A 26,366-nucleotide genomic window follows, 5' to 3' on the forward strand; every position below is an offset into this window, starting at 1 on the left:
GAAATTTTAGTTAGTAAATTTTAGTTAGAAACAATTTAGTTAGGAAATTTTAGTTAGAAAATTTTAGTTAGGAAATTTTAGTTACAAAATTTTAGTTAGGAAATTTTAGTTATTTTAGTTAGGAAATTGTTAGAAAGTTTAGTTAGTATTGTTAGAAATTTTAGTTAGGAAATTGTTAGAAATTTTAGTTAGAAAAAATTTAGTGTGTTAGAAAAAAGTTAGTGTGTTAGATGTGTTAGGAAATTTTAGTTAGAAAAAATTTAGTGTGTTAGATGTGTTAGGAAATTTTAGTATGTGTTAGATTTTAAATATGTGTTAGAAAAAATTATATGAAATATGTAAGTACTTTATTTTAGATGTGTTAGAAAAAAATTAGATGGAATATGTCAGTACTATATTAGTATGTGTTAGAAAATTACTTTGATTCATATTCATATTCATAAGTACTTTATTCAAATTCAATATTATATTTGTTAGTTTGCATACGATGCCGCGGCCTCCGCGTCCTGGAGCTAGGACAGTTTTAGAGGAGATGCAGCAGATGGGGGAAGTCCGGGACTGGGCTCCGCCGGGGTGGCACTGGGAGGTGTTATCTTCCGGGGCGCGCACCTTGGTGCGGAATCCGGGTCCCGTCGTCGACCCGGATATTCTCTGGTGGAGATCCTATGGGCCACGTTCGTTTCAGAGGGAGCCGGCCCCGCCGGAGGAGGTAGCTCAGCGCATTGAAGCGGAGGACCAGCACGTTCGCCGTTACATGTATGCGTTAGACAACATGTATAGGGGCGGATGGAGCGTTATGCAGGGATCTCATGTTAGCTATGCTCCCGTTGTTGTTCCGTGGCTTTGGGGGCACACCCAGCGCGGCTCAGGACCCGGTCGGCGCCCTCTAGGACCCGGTCTGCGCGGTTGAGTGTTTGTAGTAGTCATTGATGTATTATCGATCTATGTATGCATGTAACTGCACTATCTGCTTTCAGCACTATTATTGATCATGTATTGAGCATTATTCTTAATTACTTGTAAGTCTTTGCAGAATCTAGCTTCGTTGTGTTTATAGCATTAGAATAACTTTTAAGTCTTTGCAGAAACTATGGAAAGAGACCTAGAACAAGAATACCTCGTCGAGGAGATTATCCGTGATGATGACGATATCACCTCTCTTTACCTAAACCAATCCGGCGAGGGAGACGAGCGAACCCGAGGAGACGGCTCCGATGAGGAAGATGATCAAGACCACCGTGGAGACGGCTCCGGTGAGGGAGAAGGTGACGACTTGCGAGGGAGAAGCTCACCACGTCGAGGTGTATATATATTAATTAACCAAGCCTACGAGATATGTGCATATACATATATTAACGTTGTTTCTTCTTTTAGACCTCCCAATCAACACACTCTACTGGCAGAACTAAACGAGGTGCGGCCAGAAAGATGGAAGACCATGAAAGGTGCATCATCACGGAAATCGCTATAGACGGCGAACCGATTTCTCCCAAGGATCACGCAAAAAAGTTTGTAAGTCAATGCGGAGTTATTGTTAGGGACACCATCCCGATCACCACTCAAGAATGGAAGAAACCTGCAAAGGAGGACGAAGGAGTTACTTACGTCGATACGAGATCCAAAAATCTGATGTTTAGGAAACTCATGGTAAATTTCACATTTCCGGAGCCAGCTGACTCTGATAGTGATAATAAAAGGCCGGACCACGAGGATCCCGAGCTGAATAGCATACAACGAAGAGTCAAGAAGTGGGCTCTTAAGAAGATGGCAACGCAGTTCAACGACTACAAGAAGAAATTGGACAACTCCTTTGTCAAGAAAAAGAAGACTCCAGATTTCAAGGGCCCCTATGAGAAGATAAAAGACCACTGGGAGGCATTTGTGAAGTACAAGACATCGGAGAGGGCAAAGACAAGGTCAGACACCAACAAGAAAAATGCTGCTAATAAGATGTACTTCCATACCATGGGGCGAGGAGGCTACAAGGCTGGCAGACCTAAGTGGGAGAAATGGGAGAATGACCTAATTAAGAACGGGATCCAGCCAGAGGTACGGAAATGGAACCAGCGGTCAAGGGATTGGTTTTACGCGCATGGGGGCACGTTGGACGCACAAGGGTTCTGCATATATACACAAAGACATCGGGAAAACCCACTTCCCATCGAAGCCTTTAGAAATGCTGCAAAGGAAGTTGAAGAGGGGAAGTTCCGTCCCGAAAGAGAGAAGGACCAGCTCACACGCGCCCTTGGGAATCCTGAACACCCAGGACGAACACGAACCATACCAGGTGGCAAGCCGTGGTGTATTGGGTTTCCTGCAGAAACGAAGAAATATCCCGATAGAAGCCGTCAGAGGCAAAAGGATGTGGTTCAAGAACGCGTTGCTAAGCTAGAGGAGCAAGTGAGGATGATAATGTCGAGCTCGATCCACGGTCACCCAACCTCAACCTAATCCGCGGATAGAAGAAGTTGCATTCGATGCTACCGGCCAGGGATCTCAGCGGAAGAGCAGCGTGGCTTCCACGGAGCTGCCTGGTGATGATGCAGATGTGGATCCGCAGATGGCTCCTCCCTCCCCTGTGGATCCGCAGATGCCTTCTGATCTCTACCCTGTGGACTTTATCACAGAGTCGACACCTTGTGAGCTACATTTCCAAACGATGGGCTACTTAACGCTCAAGGCGGCGATCGGCTATGTCTTACCGCCGGTACCTGATCAAAGATATCACTTCAAGCCGGTACCTGATCAAAGATATCTCTGGAAAAGAAGTTGAAACTGCTGAAGAACCTTCATCAACCTGAGCCAAGTCTTTCATCGAACTATGACCGGTCTATTCGCAAGTCAAATGTGTTAGCAAAAGAGCGGTGGGAAAAAAGTAAGGTAGATGGGAAACCAGTTCCCCAGCTTGGAGCCCAGAAAAACTCGTGCCCCCCGCTCCAAGTGTATCCCGATGTCCTAGCGTGCCTTGATCCAACGATGGTAAAACTATACAAAGATGAGGCAGATGCGGCCGGTATGAGTATTCCTGAGTACTTAAGCCGCATCGAATTCATGGCCACGGACGATGTCCAATTATCATACCATTACACATACGGGGAACCTCTTGTCAGAGCTGCGGAGTTGCCTAATCTATCAACACAGCTGCGAAGACTACATAATTGGTACTTGGATGCATGTAAGGACGGCCAGAACTGGATCATGGTGGCAATAAGAGATGAGCACTACGGGCGAACTGACGTGATGAACATCGAATTTTGTGAATTATTTCAGTTATTCAACCAAGACGCCCTCGACAAATCTCTGCTGAGTGCATACTGTCTGTAAGTATTATTTATGTAATTAAGTCTCTACCGCGACTCGTCCATTATTGCTAGCATATAACCATACTCTCACTGTATTATGCAGAATGAAGATTCGCGAATGCCGCAAGGGGCAAATCTATGATCTTGGGTTCGTTGACCCATATACCGTGAATGGGTATACTGTCGACAACTCTCCCAAGGACACGGAGAATAACTTGGTATATGTCTTAAGGAAAAACTCATACAAAAGGGCAATACTATTTCCTTACAACTTCGCGTGAGTGTTACTGTCTTCACACATCAAATCTTTTTCGCTTACTCCATGTGTTAAGTGTAATTGATGAGTTATGCATATATATATGTGTCCGCAGGTTTCACTATATCCTGCTAGTCATTGAACCCGACACCGGGATAGTAGAAGTCATGGACTCGAAGAGTAAACCCCTTGAGGCGTGGGGGGACATGGCTGATATCCTCCTCAAGGCTTGGAAACGGTTCACCAACAAGTCTCCGGGTTTAAAGAATAAAGAACTTCGAATAAAACATGTACCGGTAAGTACTACTGGCTAGGCCGCGCATCTCTTTGATTGTAGTTTCAATACCATTATTATCATCCTTGATTATATATATATTATTTTGATTGAACTTTGTTCTCGTAAAGTGCTTGAGGCAGGAGGACGGGAATAATTTATGCGGGTTCTACGTTTGCGAGTTCATCCGCCAGAATACCCACCATAAGAGGGACATTTTGGAACAACTTGATGTAAGTAATTAAACAACATTCATGGCTTTATTTTATCGATCACCTTGTGTTTCATTCACATACACACATATATATATACTGACCATCGTACCTTCTTCAAATTATTAGATCGAACGGTTGCGGGACGGTCTTCTAGCAACAGAGCGTGTACGAGCAATTCAAGAAGAACTGGCGGGGTTCTTACTTGAGCAAGTCATAGCTCCAGATGGAGAACACTATGTGGACAACCGCCAATATCAATGTTGATGTAGACATATATATATGCATGAACGTGTGTCACTTTGATCGATATATGTAATACAATGGTTTCCTATATATATATATGTGAATTGTCTGCATTAATATTATACCGTATTTCGAATGGGGCAGAGTCTCTGCCGCGGCAGCGTTTTAGTGCAATTCCCTGCCGCGGCAGAGTCTGCCGCGGCAGGGAAGGGCACTAAAATGCTGCCGCGGCCCAACCCTTTTGCACCGGTTCGTATTACGAACCGGTGCAAAAGCTCCCCCGCCGAGCGCCCCACAGCCGGCCACGTGGAGACCCCTTTAGCACCGGTTCGTAAGAGAACCGGTGCAAAAGGGGGGGGGGGGCCTTTTGCACCGGATGGTTTGCACCGGTTGGCCATCCGGTGCATATGGCCTTTAAAAACCGGTGCAAAAGGCCATATTTCCACTAGTGGTAGCATCTTCCCTTTTCGCCTTGAGGAGCTCAAACATATGGCCTACGGCCACACAAGGTAGCCACATACCGGCAAAGTTGTTGAGTCTTACCTTGAAGTGACAAGGAACAGCCTCAGAACAAAAAAAACAAAAAGTTGATTATGTTGATGAATATTTAACATAAATATATCCGCATTAAACTGATGCTGCTCTATCAAAGCAATATGAATTGAAATAATATATACATTTGGAGCTGGAAAACTAACAAGTTAACACTGTACAAAAGCAGCATAAATTCACTACAAAAGCATAATTTATTTAATTTAATATATTATGCTTGCCAATATGACACCTAGTAAACTTAACGAGTACTTAAAAGTAGAATTCAGTGTAGAAGCATGATTTATTTTAATATAATAACATCCTAACCAATATGCCACATAGTAATTTCTAGAACCTATCTAGTGGTTGTAGAGATTGTATTTATCCTCATTTGATCCTAAGATCCTATATCTGGTGCCTCTAAAAGCACCTTGTAATCTTAGCAAGTAATTAAAAATACTTAAATTTTGTAGCACATCTTTGAAAAGCAGCACAAGAACAAGTAATCAAGCACTCAAACTAAATAAGCGCGCTAGGGGCAAATATATAAATAAAAGCAAAGCTATCTAACCCTTAAAAATCATGAGAAGGTATTTTATCAACTTGGATAGACATTGGCACAAATTTCATAGAGTTATTCATATCCCATAAAATGACTTGCACCTATTAATAAAAAACAAAAAATTCGTCGAATTAGAAGAAAAATTGAGAGGAAAATCAAAACAAACACGAACTAAAAAAACCTAAACGAAATGGGGAAAAATCCAGAGGAACAAATCTCACATCAATCTAGGGAAAAACCTAGATAGACTGAAATGTAGAAGCACTTCAAAGATTGAAGAATCTACGAATGATTGAAGAAATCCAGAGAAAATCCAGAGGAAGAACTATCGGTGGTTACCATACTGCAGTCACTCGAACTGGTGGGTGTGCCTATTTTTAGATTTGTCCCAAAGAAACCGTTCGTATTGACGGCCGTCTGAGTACACCGACTCCTAGAGGCGGTCCTAATTCATAATCGCCTAAGGAATATCTCCGAGTCGGTTTCCTATCGTGACCGGCTCCAGGCCGACAATTCTTAGAGGCGGCAGCGGTTGTGAACCGGCTCTAACCGCCCTAGAGATTACAGTGTGTTCTTAACCGTCTGAGGTATTTATGCAGAGGCGTACTTTTTTAAAACTTGGGTCAAAACAGCTAGAGGGGCGGCCTCTAAGTAGCGAGTTTGTACTAGTGATCTATCGTGGGCTTATCCCCCATATATAGGTGCATCCGCTGGTCTTTCCCTGCCGACTACAGGACCCATCAAGATGCTTGACAGTGATGGACAAAGCCCCTATCTGGAGCGCCAATTGTCGGGGTTTCGATTCCAGACAAAGATATTTGTACGTGGAGGGGCTTGTGATCACGAACCGATGGGCTAACAACCTTCAGACACGTACAATATATATAGGTTCATGCCCCAAATGAGGATCCGGTAACAACCCTGCGTCCTGTGTGGACTATATTATAGAGAGCACCTGAGGTGCTCGAATAATACAATGGGGGTGTTCCGGCTAAGACGTTAATTGGATCGTACGGTGAAGGACGGCTAGGAATCTAACCAACGTATTGGCATGCTCCGGCTATGAATAGACCTCTAAGTGGAATGAAACTGATGGGATGCTCTAAGAGCCTAAACTATAAACTTCCTATGAACTACTTATTCTCCAACTCCGGTGATCTCCTCGCCAGATCCCTAGAGCTTCTGGTGGGCGGGAAAATACGTACGTGATGTGGTGAATTGCGACTTGAAATGAGTATGGTTTCACTTGAGTGGGATCTGAGGCCTCCTCTTCTCTCCGTGGGTTGCTCCTTTTATACCCTCGGCCATGGAGGTATGGCCGAGGGGTTACCATAGAAGTATGGTGGTGTTGAGCTTCCTTGGTTGCTACTAATTCTTCTTATTGACGGCCTTCCTGGGGATGTCCACTGTAGACGATATCAAGGCATATTACCCATGCATGCGGGCACAGTAAAACCGCCCAGGAGGTTTAGATGTGACCCAACAAGGGAGTTAGCTCCTCACCATGCCGCCAGAGACTTTCCCCAGGTGGCAGGTCACATCCATCGGCATACATGTCCCACGCCCCATCAGGGGAAGGAACTTACAGGTTGTGGGCCATCTCATGTTTCTAGCCAGCTATTCTGGAGGGTTTGCTAGCCGGTACATATGACTTCCGGCTTTGTCCTTGTTCAGTTGGCTTCTAAAACCATCTTAGCCTTAGTTGGCCGTTAATGTTTGTCCTCCTATGGGTTCCTGGTTACCCATGACCCCAACAACAGGTATAAGGTAAAATCTATTTGGATAATTGACCATAGAGATGTAGCAAATTGGCTTAGAAGAATAAATGTCTTATAGTCTCATCCTAATGGCAAAAGATACACTTTTTACTTTCTTGAAAATTGCATTTTGCAAGCTTGTCCTTGGTTATGATTACTCCTCTAGGAAAATACCACCCAAAAACATTAGTCTAGATTGAGATCTTCATTTTCCAAAAATATTAATATTATTATTATTATCAACCGGCTCAACATGCTAGACTAGCGCTCTGAACTTGGAATCCAAGGAGAATTTACCATTTTCACTAAGGTTCCATCGAAACTCACATGTCCCTTGCGTCAATTGGACTAATGCCAGACGCTTTAGCAATGCATTTCAAGATGCAAGTCTGAGACCAACAATATATCTTCTGAATATCATATTCAGTGGGGAAAATTTCATCACCTTGTCTAAAGTGTCGACTTTGTGACGCACAATCTTGTACAAAGGCGGATATTGTTCCCGGATGGTAATATTACCTAAGCACTTAAACTTCTAGAACCTTATCTTAGGTTCCTCCTTAATTAATAGAGAAAGAACCATACGGGAAGATGTGCTTCTTCGTCGTCATAAAGCCAGTCCAGAAGTGTGAATCTTCAAATTTGCAATAAACTTGAAATAGCGCATCTGAACAAACATATTTTCTTCTTAGAATACTTTGCCATACCCCATCTTCGATAACTAACTTGGACAAAAAAAATTATTGACCTAAGGTCATGAACACCGAGCCCTCCTTAATCTTTTGGACGGCAAATAACATTCCATTCAGTAAGCCAAGATTTCTTTTTCTCGCTAGGCAAACAAGAATATGTCCGACATGACAATGCACCCGCTGCTCTACTCCTACAAACCCTCAACACATGCATCACAACATTGCCACCAATGGCTGTCAACTAGAGAAAATCACATCAACACCAACAACCCGCACGATCGCTATAGGATTTTGAGTATGACAAGAAATAGATTGAATTAAAGGGATAAACCCATAACTAAATTCAGTACCACGGTACATGCCCACAATTTTTTTATTAAAAAGACATTGCTGAAAAGAGGTCCACATGTATCTCAAACGATCCAGAGTGACTATCTCCAAGTCACCACTAAGAAACAACGAAATCAAAGCAAAGATTGTACACAAGTACACATTGGTTAGCTATTTCTCAGACGCCGAGATGGGATTTGTTCATAAGTACTTGAGGGACGGAGCTATCTCTCTTCGAAGCTTATCAATAATTTTTGACCCATCTAAAAAATATTCTGACTCGACTAAAAAACAGATTTCAAAAACTGTTTACTCGATCAACCGAGGTAAATTCATTATCTTCAAGACTAGCGACCCATATAGCATGAGAAAGATGGAACTAGGGATGAATCCTCTTGGCAGCATGTTGGTCATCGCCGTCGTGGTCTGAGCACGGTGAACCGTTGCGCTTTCCAGGTCTTTGGTACCGTAGAGCACATAACCATGAGTTATCAAAACGCTGGGCGGCCAAGTCATGCTGTTCTACAATGAGATCTCGAGGCGAGAGTAGGGTGGGGCGGTAGCCCCCGTTGATGCTCCGCCGGCGGAATAAATCATCCGGCGGCGATGGCAGCTGGAGTTGGTGGTTCCATGCCAAGGAACCAACCTTACACTTGGATTTGTCCTTGTGAATGTTTGGTGGTGTCACTCTGGTACCGGCGGTTGCTCATAATGCAGCAGAGCGTCGCGTCATCCTCGACCCAGACGGCCCTCGTCTCGTCGTTGAAGGAATCGCTATCCGGCATATCGCCGTAGAAGCTGTAGCGCAGTTCCCACTGGCCAGGAAGATTCGTGTGCAGCTTCTTCTGCTGACCTTCCTGCACCAGCTTAGGCGTCGGCATGGCCCAGATATGGACTCGAGTCTGGGCACAAGAAGGCAAGTCGAGGACGTGCACCGCCACGCACGGCTGCCCGCCCAGCTCAAGGACATCCATCGCCGCGACAAAGCCCTCGTTATTGTCCGACATCAGATGGTACGTGTGGTACGCCTCGCTCGCCACGTCGATCACCAGTATCATGTCCGGCATATGGTGCACGCTTGGTTTCATGAGCACGTAGAGCTTGTCGCCGACAAGGACCGGCGACGACCCGACGCCGGGGCACCGGAAAAGCTCCGGGTGCCGGCGCCACCCGCCGCCGCCTCTGCCTAAGGTGTGCACGTCTAGGTAGTTGTTGCCGATTGTCTTTGGGTTCCCGAAGGGGAGGCGGAAGAGCTTGTACTGGCCAGTGGATGCGCTGAACCCCATGGCGAAGAGGTAGTGGCGGGCGGTCCTCTTCGGCGGCGGCGCCGGTGCCGGCGGGATCTTGATGTTCTCGCCGGTGACCGGGTTGCACACGAATAAAGGCCAGCATCCATCAGAGGACGCATAGAGGATAAACCCGTTACAGATGTTGGCGGGGACGTAGCTGGCGGCTAGGCCGGTGACGTGGCACATCATCTTGCCGGACGAGACGCTGTACACCGTGGTCTCCACCGTCATTCCCTGCGGCCTCGTCTGGGAGATGAGCAGCGCCTCCACGGCGCCGCCGCCGGAGACGACGTGGGTGGCGTGGGCATGGATGTTGACAAAGTATTGGTCGGTGAGAACAACACGCCATAGCCTGCAGACGCAACGACATCGGGCGACGTCCCTCGTCGGCAACTTCAGTAGGATCTCACGCAAAATCTCCTCTCCGATCGAATCCATGGACTGAACAAACAGAACGACCAGATTCGAGAATACGCTCCGGACGACCAGATTAGATTGACACCGGAGTCTATCTCCTTTATTGGTAGGCTTTCTTATCTACTCGCTACTCGATCCTTATTATGCTTTTGGTTTTTGGTTGTACATGGAATTGCACACGGAGATCACATTACGAACGTACATACTCCCTCCGTCCTAGAATACGGCCACTTTATTTTTTGAGGCAAACTTTGATTAATAATTGGATCAATAAAAGTTAGATGATATTTAAAACTATATCATCTGATGCACATTTCAATAAACTTTTCAATGGTATATTTTTGAATGACATAAAACTTATATTTGATTGATTAAATCATGGTTAAAGTTTAACACGAAAAACGATGTGACCTATTCACATACGGAGGGAGTATATGTTCTTTGAGAAAGCCTCCATGAGTGGCCAGTGGGCCTCGGATACAAAAAAAACTTTAACGACTCGCCCCACGTCGCCCCACTCTATGGTGACGGGTGCTGACAAAACCCTAGCCCCACCCCCACCATTTTCCCCCTCCTCGCCGCTACTTGAGGAGACCACCGGAAGCCGTGTGGTCACTGATGAAGGTGGTGACAAGGTTCTCATCGCTCCGCTCTCTCACGAGGGACCTTGGAATTCGAGACGTCTCCCTCTGGTGGTGTGGAGGCGAGCAGCGCGTGCGATGCATGTCCCTCTCCTCTCCTCCGAGGAAACTGATGAGACGGGGGGGAGGGTCTTTGGCCGTGGTGCGGGGGTCACGGCTTCGATTCCCTTGTCCATAACAGAAGGATGATGACTCCCGCTCTTCTAGCGCGCCCACTGGGATGGGCATACCCCTATTGGGTTCCACTGTTCATACCGGGTGCGATCCAACTGGAGATCCACGTAAGTTTTGAAAAGCCCTAGAATCATTGGCGGTTGACATAGGTATGCCTAGTAGGCATGCCGAATAAGGTACCCTGGATCTATAAGAAAGCATTAAGCCCATAGACCCGAAGCTTTGGAGGCCCAAGAGATTAAGGATATGCGGGTTAACAAATGGCGTTGTTGTCGGCTGCAGGCGAGGTCTTCGTTGATGTCTTACATGATTTGCAACATATGAATAAACAAATTTGCTACAATTTATTTGCGGTTTTGCTACATGTGCACAATATGTTTGCTATGGGGTCTCCGGCGAGATGTCCAGTGAGTTCTCCGTTGAGTTCCATGATGATATCTTTTTTTTTGCTACAATAGCATATTTAGTTTGCTACAAGCTCTCCGGCGAGTCTCCGGTGGTGTGTCCGGCGAGCTCAACCTTTTTGTTTATTTCGTGGGTGAATCATTTTTGCTACACTGAAGCAAAATCGAGATTTTTTTTGCTACCCGGCAGAAAAAAGGACACGTGTCAGCACGGGGACCCTGGGGCTGCAAAATCAAATCCCCCGGGAAACTCCCAGCACTGTCCCCAAGCGATGGAACGCCGCGCTGCCTCCTCCTTCCGCGCGTGATGCGTGTCCATGGGACCCACCGCACCCCACGTTCTCTCTCCTTATCCTCTATCCCCATCCTCTCACTTTTTACCTGCAGAGAGCAGCCAAGGTGGACGAAGCCATGGTAGGAGCCTCCCAGCACGAACTCGAGCGCCAGCGCTAATGGCTGCTCCGCCATCGGGGAGGGGAACACGGCGCGGAGGCGGCTGAACTGCAGCACGCTGGCAGCGCGACGGGCTAGGCACCTGGGCTTCCTGCGTGCGTAGAGCGAAGTGATTCTCTGCGTAGATGCCATATCAAGGGAGGGCCGAGCTCGTCGCGGATTTCCAGCCGGCCCACTACCTCCGACACCGATGACCACCGCTGCATCCTATTGGTCCTCGTCCTCCCCCACACGGAGCTCCGCTCCTCTGCGCGCGCCCGTATTTTTCTCCGATCTCCTCCGATGCGGCCACAAAGCGAACATCGTCATCAGGGCCAGCAAGGTCGAGGTCCACATGGACACCGGAGGAGTCGCGCTCGAGGGGGCTGCGCTTGTGTGCTCCATCATGTGCCATCCCCACTCGTCTATGTGGAAGTTGATGATGGCGGTTCAGGATACTGCTACCTTGGGCGTCCGGTGTTGCTACTGGCGGAGGCCGGCTTTGCTATCTTAGGTATTCAATGTTGCTACTGGTGGGGGAGGCTTTTTTGCTACAAGCTTTGCTATATTACGCGTCTGGCATTGCTACCGGCGGCTCTGGCGTTTGTCCCTTGGGCGGACGAAGTTGCTGCAACTTTAGGCTACGCTGCTAGTTAGCATCATGCCAGGTTTTCGTTCGCTTCTCCGACAAGGTCTTCATTATGTAGAGTTGCAACATATGAATTTTTCTTTTGCTACAACTTTTTTTTTTACCAATTTGCTACAATTGCACTACATGTTTGCTACGGGCTCTCCGGCGATGTCTCCGGCCATAGATGTCTCTGACAATATCATTTTTTGCTACAATGTTGCTACCAGATTTTCCGGCGGTGTCGCCGACGAGGTCTCCGATGAGCTCTATCTTTTTTTTCGGTGAACAGTTTTTTGCTACATGCAGTTGCTGCCGGGGGTGTTTATTTTGCTACCGGAGGTGTTATTTTGCTACATGCAAATCTAACCGTACATGATATTGATCCGACGATTGGGGACCCAGGGGCTGAGGAATCAGATCCCGGGGGACGTCCAGCACTGTCCTTAACAAAATGCATAATGCAGATCTGTTAATAAATAAAGCATACGGCTCATGTATCAAAAATAAAAATGGAATATTTTGAAATCCAACGCCTACCAAATCACAAAATGCGGCGACGACCTGGTTTGTGCCATCCTAGCACCAAGCTAGCGGCGTGACCATAGCTCAGTGCAGGCTCGTGCTAAGTATTCATTTTAGGAAGAAAATCTTATACAACCCGGGTCGTACAGTCGCTGGACCAACTCCCAGGTAAGACACGGTGCTATTCTCAACAAACAAAAGGTAAGTGGCTATTCTCAACAAAAAAAAGGTAAGACACGTGGCTTTTCGAATCTCAAAGCAATGTTGAACTGATCCCCTTGTTAGCAGACTCGATTCTGGACTAGCTAGGCAGACCAAGTCGCACGTTAGAATCGATTTCCCTTCAAAGCAATGCGGAAGCATAGCGGGAACGAATCCACCGGCGCTCCACCCTGTCATCCACTGATCGGATCGTCCTGCCGCTAGTAGCTAGCCCCCGGCAACGCAACCACCGTGATCCACTGACCGGCTGAAAGTTCAGAGATGGTAAACCTAGAGGGGGGGTGAATAGGTTTCTACAAATTTTAATTCTTTCTTTGCAATATTAGGCTTTGTGGAATATAAAGGTGAGCCTAATGCCAACTAGGTGAGGAACCCTATATGATGATACAAGTAACTCAAGCACGAAGGCTCTCACAGACAGTTATATCACAAGTAAGGAGTTCGGTTTGAGATAATCGATAGCAGCGGAGACGAGGGTTTATTCCCGTGTTCCCCTCCTTTGCAAGAAGGTACGTCACGTTTAGAGGGGTGGAGGTCCCACGAAGGATTCCCCAACGCCACGAAGGCTCACCCTATTCTCCGGAGCCCATCCCACGAAGGAATAGCTCACTCACTTGTGGTAGACTTTGAGGTAGCCTCCAAACCTTCACAATCTTGTTAGGAGCAAATCCACAGTCCGGATGCTTCCGACCACTTTTGCCCACTAGGGTTTCCAAGGAACCCTAGAGAGAAAATATCTTGATGAATACAAGAGGGAACAAGATTTGACTCGGTAGAACGGTAGATCAAGGCCTCCTCTAACTTTTCCCCGGAGGGATTTGAGTTTGGGTGGAGGAGGAGGGAGATCTGAGGCTTTTGGTGTTTCTGTCAATGGAGTATGAGAGAGAGAGAGAACTTAAGAATAGCTTGTAGTGTAGTGCCTAACTGTTCAGAGGTAGGAGAAGGGGTTTTTATAGTGTCACTTGAAATCTGGCCGTTGCCACTTGACACCTCAGCATTTCTTTAAGGAACCCGATCAACTGGGCCTCGGACTGGGCCGTCCGGCTCAGGGGCCAGTCAGACCGGGCCTGGGACCGGACCATCAGGTCCAAACCGGAGCTGGGACCGGGCCTTGACCCGGGCATATATTGTCGCGTGGTACATGGCCTCCGGATACCACCAGAGCAGGAATCGGTTGGCGCCGGGGCGTCCGATTCACATCCCGGTCCGATCGGGCGGGAGACCGGACCATGTCAGTCCAGACCAGACCTCAGGCCGGGCCAGTACCGGGCGAAGGGAAAACTTTACTGGAATGTGCCCGGTGTGCACCGGTCCTGGGGCCGGTCGGCGCCGGGCCACCCTGTGCCACAGCCGGTCTGACCGGGCCTATGACCGGCCAGGTGCTTAGCAGTCCTTCTTTATTTTTGTCGAAGTAGGGGTCTCCCTTTACCTTCTTGTTCCATTGATACACCATTATGCCTATTTGGCTAATACCTGAGCAGTCCTTCCTTATTTTTGTCGAAGTAGGGGTCTCCCTTTACCTTCTTGTTCCATTGATACACCATTATGCCTATTTGGCTAATACCTGGGAATAATCTCATAGAGTTGTATTAGACCAAATACTCTAGCAAGGTGTCATTGTTACCAAAATAATGGATAAGGGTAAAATACCCTTACAATCTCCCCCTTTTTGGTATACGATGACAAACCAAGCTAGAGTCACATATAGATATTATGATGAGCTTAAACCTTGATTCCTATAAGATATTAAGACAGGTCCCCCATAATGTGTGCACTTGGAGAATTTGCGTTTGAATGCAAAGTGCACCATTTCTGGAATATGAGAAGCTTCCCCAATATCTTTAGGAAACAAGCATGGTATGAACATGTGTATATCAAGATATATACGCATAAAGCATAATCATCCTAACATAGAGATTAAGCATACAAATACTTTTCCATACACGAATTATCCAAAGTAGCAAATGGTTCTTGAAATGAAAAGCAAGCAAATAAGCACAAGCCAAATAAGAAGAAAATAAAGTATCAACATGGCTTGTGCAACCAAGGGAACCCCGTGATCCTAGACTCTACTCTCTTCTCCCCCTTTGGCATCGGAACACCAAAAAAGCGAAGAAAAGAGTAGCCATCAATAGAAATCTGTCCCAGCGGGTGGAGAGCCACCATCACCATCCTCATCGTCATCATCATCTTCATATTCTTCATTGTCTTCATCTTCATCTTCTCCATATCCAGCAGCATCAGGATCCTGAGCAGATCTAGGAAGAAGACCACCATGAGCATATAGGGAGAGATCAAAGTTCTGGAGCATCTCATCATCAATGGGAGGCATCTCCCAAGTTGGTGCAACCACAGGCTCCATCTCAGGTCTAGGAGGAGGAATGGGGTTATTTCTTGCAGCCATGAACTCATTTTGGCGCCTCCTAGTCTCCTGGTTCAAGGCAAGGCTTTGATCGAGCAACATCATTGGTATTCATGCACATCTACCACAGGCTGGCCAAGAAACGAGAGGCACCGCGCTTGGAAAGCACAAAGTAAGAATAGTAGATTTCGAAGATAGTGGGGGGATGAGCTGTAGGTTCCGGAGGATAGCAGAAAGCAATGTCCCCATGAGTGAATTTATCCTGAGAGTGAATCTTGAAACCAAGAGCATGGCCACCACCAAATCCCATGGCTTCAGAAGTCAAGGTAATTACAAGAGTACTTCTCTTGTCCAGTCATCCAAGTCATGGTGCGAGCGGGATCATCATGAAAGAACACGGTGCAGTGGAATTGATGGACAAGGATTGGACAATAGTACCCAACTCCCTTTGCATCACCAAGCTTCAGACACACAAGATCATGCAGCCCCATCTTCTGCAAGGTATCAACCACAAAGCGGTACTTAGTGGCTTGGTGCATGGTGAGTACTTCCCTGTTGATGGCCTTGGGCATCACAATGACCCCATTCTTCATACACTCTCTGGAGTTGTAGAAATCATCCCATATGCTCACTTGAGTGTTGGTCCAGAATTCCCTATCTCCACCAAGGTAAGTCCTTTCCTCAAACCGATAGGGATTCGCCTCTCTGAGTCTTCTCCAATCAGCAAGATGCACTGTGCCCACATTGTATGTTGGCACTCTCTCAATAAGATCATCCTCTTGAGCTCCATGTTTGTCTTTCTTTCTCTTGGTCGTGGTCTTGCTTCGACCACCAGATGTACTTCCTGGACCACTGCCCTGAGCTGCTCTGCTAGGCATATGAGATCTTGTGCGACACCCCGGAGGCCTCTCATGCCTACCTCTCTTGGAAACAGTACCACGGGCGTCATCACCTGAATCACCTGTGAATGAGCAAATAGAGCGAAGATAGCAGTGGGATAAGTGTACATGTCATCAGAAATAAAGAGGCCAAAGAGTATAACATATGTACAAGTGTTTTGACGAGATTGTGCGAAAGACTGGGCGAGCCGGCGCACCGGCTGGTCCAACCGGACGAGAGACCGGACTGGCCGGTCTGCCATCCGGTCGACCAGGCGACCCGCCGGGCCGGCCGGCGTGAGGGCCGGTTGGCCGGGCCTGGGGCCGGGCACTATCGATTTGTGAGAATTTGCCCAGAATTTCAATCACAAAATCATACAAGAACTCATATACTTGTGCATATATTACAACAATGTAGAGTGGAGCATGTGCACAGTGGTGTGTGACACTCTTTGGTATGAGGACTTTTAGACAAACCCTAACCCTAACCCTAGTTTTCTCAAATCCCCTCAAAATGTGCAATGTGTGAGGGAATCAAGACATAGAAGGATGGGGAGAGGAAATTACCGAAGGCATGGTCCTCCTTGCTCAAGGGAACAAGAAGAACAGCAAGAGGAAGTTTGAGGGCCAAAAACCCAAAATCTCCAAATATGGCTTGAGAGGGACCAAATCCCTTGGTGGAGATCTTCCAATGTGCCCGATCTATGGTGGGGTGGAGTTTGAGAAGGTTCTAGTGGTGGGAAATCCCTAAGGAGTGGTGGATATGAAGGGGGCGGCGCCAATGGAGTCTATGGTGGAGGGGGAAGTCAGGAAGAAGAGCCCCAAGGGGTAACCTCCCTCCCCACTTAACCAGTCGTGCGACCGGCGCCCCACCCGGCTGACCGGGCTGGAGACCGGCGGGAGGGCCGGCGCATGGGCCGGTCCAACCGGACCAGGGACCAGGCAGCACAGTTTTGCCTCGTTTTGCCCCTATTCATTGTGCAATTGTGTGTGAATGATCAGACGATGACATGTACATATAGAAAGATAGATGTATGATGAGAGGAGCACAGACATGGGATAGGAAACACAAGGTTTTCTAGGCATACCCATTGGAGTGAAACCCAAACAAGATGTAAATAGCAACAATGGGCATGATTCGAAATATATCAAGAATCATAAAATATTTTGAAATAGTTTGCAATAAGACCATTTAGCCTCATAGAGTGAAGACATTTTGCAAGTGAGGCTAATAAGGGGCGGGGGATTACTCCCCCTATGTTAAAGCACAAATGTCATGAGACCTCGAAGAGACATGCTTGGGTCCATATGATGACATTGGGTCTATTTATGTTGCACACATAGGTATGCATCGTACCAAGACATGGTAAGATGACTATCCCCATATGTGTTGCACCTCTAAGCTAGATAGAAAATGCAAGAATATAGTGCAGGAAGTTGTTCAATCTAAGTTGTTAGGATCAAGAATACCTAGTTCTCCTCTCAAGTTTACAAACCGAGCTTCATCCAAAGGCTTAGTGAAAATATCCTCCAAATGGTACGTTGTTCCCACATGAGTGAGATCAATGTCCCCATTGGCAACATGATCACGTAGGAAGTGATGGCAAATGTCAATGTGTTTTGTGCGGTAATGTTGAACTGGGTTATTGGCAATCTTTCTTGCACTTTTGTTGTCACATAGAAGAGGCACCGTACTAAGAGACACACCATAGTCTTTCAAGGTTTTCTTCATCCATAACAACTGAGTGCAACAAGATGCCGTGAATATGTATTCGGCTTCGGCGGTGGATAGGGTGGTGGAGTTTTGTTTCTTGGATGACCAACTCACCAAAGACCGGCCAATGAATTGGCAAGCCCCAGAGGTAGACTTCCGGTTAACCTTATCACCAGCCCAATCGGAATCTGAATAGCCTATGAGCTCAAAGGTTGACCCCTTTGGATACCACAGCCCAAGAGTAGGAGTGAGAACAAGGTATCTTAGAATCCGTTTGACCGCCATCAAATGGCTCTCCTTGGGAGCAGATTGAAAACGAGCACACATCCCTAAACTTAGCATGATATCCGGTCTAGAAGCACAAAGGTAGAGCACGGATCCTATCATGGAACGGTATACATTTATGTCCACATCCTTCTCACCATCACATGAGCCAAGCTGCCCCTTTATGGGCATAGGTGTCTTCATTGGGCTTGCATTGGTCATGTTAAACTTCTTGAGCATGTCCTTCACATACTTTTCTTGAGAGATGAAGGTGCCTTTTGCAAGTTGCCTCACTTGGAAGCCTAGGAAGAACTTCAACTCTCCCATCATGGACATCTCAAATTTCCAAGTCATCAATAGCTCAAAAGCTTTGTTATGATTGGGGTTAGTTCCATCAAAGATAATATCATCAACATATATTTGACATATAAATAAGCCACCCCCTTAAACCCGCTTCGTTAAAAGGGTGGAATCGACAGTACCCATGCAAAACCCATCATGTAGTAAGAAATCCCTAAGGAAATCATACCAAGCACGTGGAGCTTGCTTGAGACCTTAGAGTGCCTTATGGACTAGATATACATGGTTGGGTCGGCGTGGGTCTTCGAAACCTGGGGGGTTGAGCTACATATGCAGTTTCTTTTAGGGGACCATTCAAAAATACACTTTTCACATCCATTTGATATAGCTTGAAATTGTGGAAAGATGCAAATGCAAGCAAAAGACGAATAGCTTCAAGGCGGGCTACCGGCGCAAAGGTATCCTCAAAATTCATACCTTCTATTTGGGCAAACCCTTGCGCCACTAACCTTGCTTTGTTTCTTATGACAATGCCATTCTCATCTTGCTTGTTCTTGAATACCCATTTTGTCCCGATGACATTGATGCGATGATCCTTGGGTCTCTCAACTAGAGACCATACTTCATTGCGTGTGAAACACTCCAATTCTTCTTGCATGGCAATTATCCAATCCGGATCAACCAAAGCTTCATGTACCTTGAGTGGCTCAAAACTAGACACAAAAGCATGGTGTTGACAATAGGTGATTAGTAATGCATGATGTCTACGAGTTACCACTCCTCTTGAGATGCTACCAAGGACTTGATCTACTTTCATGTCACTTGCCCTAGTAGCATCCTTGATCTTCTGAATGGTTCCTTCATGATCAATAAATTCATCTCTTGCTAGTACTTGATCATGAGGGACAACTTGAGCTTGGTCATGAGTTGAGAATGTTTCTTGATCAGCATCAGGATCTTGCTCAGTGGGTTGAGGGCTTTCTTCTTGTTCTTCGGAATGTGACTCATCTTGAGTAGAGGATAAATCTTGGGCTGCACTTGATGGTTCAGCTTGAGTTGAGCTTGATACTTCTATTTCATCACTTTGATCATCAGTATGAACTTCTGTGGACCGGATATGTCCAATGCCATAAGCTTGATGGCGTTAGAAGAATCATAATCACCTGCAGCACATGAAACAACTTGCTCCACTTGGGAGTCATTATCCTCCAAGAACACCACGTCACAAGATACTTCAATAGCCCCAGTGGACTTGTTGTAGTATCTATAGGCGTGGGAGTTCTCCGCATATCCAACAAATGTGCCCTCTATAGTTCTAGTTTCAAATTTACCGAGCTTGTCTTTATTGTTCTTAACAAGACATTTGCATCCAAAGACACGAATGTACATGACATTAGGCTTGTTACCTGTGAGAAGCACGTATGGAGTTTTATTATGTAGGGGGTGGAGGAAGAGCCGATTGGATTAGTGGACAGTTGTAGAGATGGCTTCTCCCCAAAAGTTATGGGGTGAATTGAATTCACTCAACATAGTTCTTGCCATCTCAATAATAGTCCGGTTCTTCCTTTCAACAACACCACTTTGTTGAGGGGTGTATGGAGCTGAAAACTCATGCTTGATGCCCTCATCATCAACAAACTCTTGCATAGTGTAGTTCTTGAACTCGGTGCCATTGTCGGTCCTTATCGCCTTGATCTCAGATTCATACATACGTTGAGCCTTCTTGGTGAAGATGATGAACTCTCTATAGATCTCATCCTTAGACTTAAGGAGAAAGACCCAAGAGTACCTTGAGTAATCATCAACAATGAAAAGTCTGTACTTGCTCCCACCGAGAGTATCATAATGTGATGGACCAAAGAGATCCAAGTGAAGGAGCTCCAAAGGCCTAGACATGGTGACGATACTCTTGATAGGATGTCTCTTCTTGAGTTGCTTTCCAGCTACACATGCACTGCATACACGATCTTTCTCAAAGGAAATGCCGATTAGTCCAACAATGTGCCCACCCTTTAGTTGTTGTTTAAGATTTCTCATATTGACATGACCAAGGCGGCGATGCCACAACGAACCTTCGTCATGTTTGGCTGCCATTAGACATGTGGAGAGAGAGGGGATCTCTTTCGAGAGGTCAACCACGTAAAGGTTGTTCTCCACATATCGAACAAGGACCAATATGAGATTATCACTCCTAAAGACTTTCACACAATAATTAGTAAAATATGAATTTTAGCCGTCATCTGCAAGGTGATATATAGAAAGCAAGTTATAGCCAAGGGATTCAACAAGCATGACCGTCTCAAGGCACAAGTCCTTAGAGATTGCCACCTTGCCATACCCAAGTACCTTTCCCTTTGAATTGTCACCAAAGGTGATGCTTGAATTTTTGTTAATATCCTCAATGAATTGGTCAAGCACACCTCTTCCTCCGGTCATATGATTGGTGCATCCACTATCAAACACCCATTTTGGACCACCGGAGGAATACCCCAACAAGACCAAGTAGAGTTTTTAAGAACCCATCGATTAATGGGTTCCTTAGTCATGGCAACAAGATCTTTTGGTACCCAAATTGAGTACCCTCTATAAGCATAGCCATTACGAGGTCCAACATATTTAGCATAAACATCACCATAATAATCAATAGATAAAGCATAGTGATTGTTTGGTCACGTGCGGTCGCCACTAGTGACTTTGCCCTTAGAGGCTTTTCCAACATTAGTGACCTTCTTGTTCTTCTCTTGAGCGGGTTTCTCCTTCTTGTAGTTGTTCTTCTTGTAGGGCTTGGGAACATACCCAAGTCCATACTTTTGATTGTTTGACCTTTTCTTAGTCAAAAGGTCATCCAATCCCATCTTATTCTTGGCGGTGGTGAACTTGGCTAGTTCCTTTGTCAACCTAGCATTTTCCTCAAAAATAGATGCTTGCTCACAAGCCGAGTTAGTTGGATGATAGTTGAGACCATATTTGGTCACCAAGGATTCAAGATATGTATTGGTCTCAACATGCAAAGATAATTCCTCTTTCAAACGAACATGTTCCTCAACAAGTTTAGCATGCTCACAAGAAAATGAGGTGGAAGGACTAGCAACTTTTTCAACAATAATGTGATCATTCATTGATCCAAGAGCCTTCTTGTAGGTTTGTTGGAGTAGGTCATGGTTCTCTCCAAGTTTCTTGAGCTCATCCTTAACAAGCTTGTTAGCTTTTTCAAGGTGGTCAAGATCCCTCGTGAGAGAAGCATGAGCAACTTCAAGATCCTTCTTTGAAGCATCAAGCTCTTGGGCCAATAATTGAGCCCTTTCAGTATTTTCAAGGTCCTTAACTTTATCTAGTTCAAAAGTTTCAATTTGTTGCTTAAGACCTTGAGATATGCACCTTTCGGTTTTTAGCTCTTGTCTTAGGAGATTGAATCTCCGTTCTTTATCATTCAAATGATATTCTAATTCCTCAATAGACTCGTCCCTTTCTTTGAGGGAGTCCATCAAGAAATCAACTTGACAAGAACATCACCACGAAGAGTGCATCTTACTTTGTAAAGTTCCTTAAGCATAGCTACCTCTTCTTGATTTTCAGTTTCATCATCAAGGACACTAGATAGAGAAGGTGAAGGTTCCATTACCTTTGTTTCCCTTGCCATTAGACAAGAGCCGACGATCGTAGAGGAGGGAGAGTCATCGAATTCATCATCATGAGTTGTTCTAGCCATAAAGGAAGAACCAATATCATTCTCCGTGGAGTAATCCTTGGAGTAGTCATATGTGAAGAGTGGCCCGGGTTTGGAGAAAGCCAAACCAGCCACTCCGGTCTCCTTCTCCTCATCTTCTTCCTCTTCATCGTAAGTGTACTCAGCCCCAACAAAGGCTCTTCCCTTGTTCTTCTTGTATCGTTCATTGATTGGATTTGGCTTCAATCTTGGCTTGACCCCTTTGACAAACTTCGGCTTGTCTACCCTTTTCTCATAAGGGCACTCATTTGCAAAGTGATTATCTTCATTACAGTTGTAGCATGTTCTCTTCTTCTTCTCATTGATGGATATTGGGAACTTCTTCTTGTACTTCTTGGCAAAGAAGGCAAAATCTGTTGCGATGTCACTCGTTGAAGTCATCTCTTCATCTTCTTTGATATCATAGACTTCTTCTCTTTCTTGGTCAGCTTTAGCCTTCAAAGCAAGGTTGTGTGAGGATCCATCGACACGGTTCATCTCCACGAGCCTTTCTCCTGTCTTGGCCATGTTATCATTGGCTGCCACATAGGAGACTAGATCATCTGCGTTCACATCAGCTTGCTTGGTAAGGATTTGCAAGTTGAGTGCAAGGTTGGTGTCCTTTGGTTTGACAGCAATCATGGCAATGACCTTGGACTTTATGTATTCTTCATTCATTTCAAAACCATCATTGTAATTGTCACATCCAAGGCCATTGACCTTCACTCTAAGGGCACCGAGCCTTCAATAGGTATCGGCCAAGGATTCTCCTTCTCTTATCATGAACATAGTTGCCTCTGTCTTTGCTGACTCATAGAGAGCTGCTTGGATCAGATTGGTTCCCTCTTGGAGTACTACAATCCGATCCCAAAGCTCTTTAGCGGAGTCAATGTCATTGACTTGATCAAGGAGCTTGCGGTTGATGCCACTTCTAATCTTGTCACATGCAGAGGCATTGAGCTGGCGGTTGTAGAACTCGGTGGAGGTTAGCCTAATGGGATCTTGTGGCTTCGGTAACCATTCAAGATGATCTCTCACAACTCCACACTGCAGCTGCGAATATGAGACTCCATAGAGGATTTTCAAAAAGAAAAGTGAGTTCCATCAAAATGGGGAACATCCCCACTATGGTTTATATGAGGCATGGGTGAAGTGTTTTTGGGATAGTCATGATTGACTTCATGGTAACCTTCCGGAGGAACCGAAGTCCCACTAGTCAAGTTCTTAAGCATGGCACTCATTTGTGCCATTTGGCTTTGTACTTCATCCTCCTTCTTCTTTTTCTCAGCCTCATATGCTAAGAATCTGGATTTCATCTCCTTAACCGAAAGGTTGGAATCTTCATCCAGAACCTCGAATAGTTTATCCATCTCACTCTTAAGGTTGTGAAGACCTTAAAAAGAGTCAAGGCTCTGATACCAATTGAATGTTCAGAGATGGTAAACCTAGAGGGGGGTGAATAGGTTCTACAAATTTTAGTTCTTTCTTTGCAATATTAGGCTTTACAGAATATAAAGGTGAGCCTAATGCAAACTAGGTGAGGCATACTATATGATGATACAAGTAACTCAAGCACGAAGGCTCTCACAGGCAGTTATATCACAAGTAAGGAGTTCGGTTAGAGATAACCAATAGCATGCGGAGATGAGGGTTTATTCCCGTGTTCCCTTCCTTTGCAAGAAGGTAAATCACGTTTGGAGGGGTGGAGGTCCCACGAAGTATATGAGTTCTTGTATGATTTTGTGATTGAAATTCTGGGCAAATTCTCACAAATCGATAGTGCCCGGCCCCAGGCCCAGCCAACCGGCCCTCACGCCGGCCGGCCCGGCGGGTTGCCTGGTCGACCGGATGGCAAACTGGCCAGTCCGGTCTCTCGTCCGGTTGGACCGGCCGGTGCGCCGGCTCGCCAAGTCTTTCGCACAATCTCGTCAAAACACTTGTACATATGTTATACTCTTTGGCCTCTTTATTTCTGATGACATGTACACTTATCCCACTGCTATCTTCGCTCTATTTGCTCATTCACAGGTGATTCAGGTGATGACGCTCATGGTACTGTTTCCAAGAGAGGTAGGCATGAGAGGCCTCCAGGGTGTCGCACAAGCTCTCATATGCCTAGCAGAGCAGCTCAGGGCAGTGGTCCAGGAAGTACATCTGGTGGTCGAAGCAAGACCACGGCCAAGAGAAAGAAAGACAAACATGGAGCTCAAGAGGATGATCTTATTGAGAGAGTGCCAACATACAATGTGGGCACAATGCATCTTGCTGATTGGAGAATACTTAGAGAGGCGAATCCCTATCGGTTCGAGGAAAGGACTTACCTTGGTGGAGATAGGGAATTCTAGACCAACACTCAAGTGAGCATATGGGATGGTTTCTACAACTCCAGAGAGTGTATGAAGAATGGGGTCATTGCGATGCCCAAGGCCATCAACAGGAAAGTACTCACCATGCACCAAGCCACTAAGTACCGCTTTGTGGTTGATACCTTGCAGAAGATGGGGCTGCTTGATCTTGTGTGTCTGAAGCTTGGTGATGCAAAGGGAGTTGGGTACTATTGTCCAATCCTTGTCCGTCAATTCCTCTGCACCGTGTTCTTTCATGATGATCCCGCTCGCACCATGACTTGGATGACTGGACAAGAGAAGTACTCTTGTAATTACCTTGACTTCTGTGAAGCCATGGGATTTGGTGGTAGCCATGCTCATGGTTTCAAGATTCACTCTCAGGATAAATTCACTCATGGGGACATTGCTTTCTGCTATCCTCCGGAACCTACAGCTGATCCTCCCACTATCTTCGAAATGTACTATTCTTACTTTGTGCTTTCCAAGCTCTTCCGTGAGAATCTCATCAGCAAGTCAGGAGATACAAGTGAATTCCGGGCCTACCATCTTAATCTCATGTACTATTGTTGTCCTGAAAACTTGAAGACTATTGATGGTTGTGACCTCCTCTACTGTGAACTCAGGCGTTCTGTTCGAGAACACATGACTCCAAACTATGCTTAGTATATTCAACAGCTCATCAATAAAGTTGTGCCAACTCCCAACGACAAGAAAGGACAGCTAATCAAGATGGAACCTTACAAGATTCCCCAACAGGGAGATAGACCGGAAGTTCCATCTATGATGCCTTCTGAGCACCGTTCTAAGGAGAGGCACGATCCTGCAGCTAGCTCCAGCTATTCTAGGCGCCCCAAGCGCGGTGCCTCTCGTTTCTTGGCCAGCCTGTGGTAGATGTGCATGAATACCAATGATGTTGCTCGATCAAAGCCTTGCCTTGAACCAGGAGACTAGGAGGCGCCAAAATGAGTTCATGGCTGCAAGAAATAACCCTGTTCCTCCTCCTAGACCTGAGATGGAGCCTGTGGTTGCACCAACTTGGGAGATGCCTCCCATTGATGATGAGATGCTCCAGAACTTTGATCTCTCCCTATATGCTCATGGTGGTCTTCCTCCTAGATCTGCTCAGGATCCTGATGCTGCTGGATATGGAGAACATGAAGATGAAGACAATGAAGAATATGAAGATGATGATGACGACGAGGATGGTGATGGTGGCTCTCCACTCGGTGGGACAGATTTCTATTGATGGGAGCGCTAGCATCCCTACTCTTTTCTTCACCTTTTTTGTGTTCCGATGCCAAAGGGGGAGAAGAGAGTAGAGTCTAGGATCACGGGGTTCCCTTGGCTGCACAAGCCATGTTGATACTTTATTTTCTTCTTATTTTGCTTGTGCTTATTTGCTTGCTTTTCATTTCAAGAACCATTTGCTACTTTGGATAATTCGTGTATGGACAAGTATTTGTATGCTTAATCTCTATGTTAGGATGATTATGCTTTATGCGTATATATCTTGATATACACATGTCCATACCATGCTTGTTTCCTAAAGATATTGGGGAGCTTCTCATATTCCACAAATGGTGCACTTTGCATTCAAACGCAAATTCTCCAAGTGCACACATTATGGGGGACATGTCTTAATATCTTATAGGAATCAAGGTTTAAGCTCATCATAATATCTATATGTGACTCTAGCTCGGTTTGTCATCGTATACCAAAAAGGGGGAGATTGTAAGGGTATTTTACCCTTATCCATTATTTTGGTAACAATGACACCTTGCTAGAGTATTTGGTCTAATACAAGTCTATGAGATTATTCCCAGGTATTAGCCAAATAGGTATAATGGTGTATCAATGGAACAAGAAGGTAAAGGGAGACCCCTACTTCGACAAAAAT

General features: G+C 45.8%; 1 long non-coding RNA gene across 1 annotated transcript; it reads left to right on the plus strand.

Annotated features, from left to right (window-relative positions):
* The first annotated feature begins 3,411 nt into the window (after positions 1-3,411).
* LOC139830220 (uncharacterized) lies at positions 3,412-4,054 on the plus strand. The gene is made up of 3 exons (XR_011742228.1): positions 3,412-3,579; positions 3,674-3,854; positions 3,964-4,054. It is a non-coding gene; the product is annotated as an uncharacterized lncRNA (long non-coding RNA).
* Positions 4,055-26,366: the final 22,312 nt, after the last annotated feature.

Source organism: Lolium perenne, chromosome 4 (assembly GCF_019359855.2).
Source record: "Lolium perenne isolate Kyuss_39 chromosome 4, Kyuss_2.0, whole genome shotgun sequence".
Classification (NCBI taxonomy): domain Eukaryota; kingdom Viridiplantae; phylum Streptophyta; class Magnoliopsida; order Poales; family Poaceae; genus Lolium; species Lolium perenne.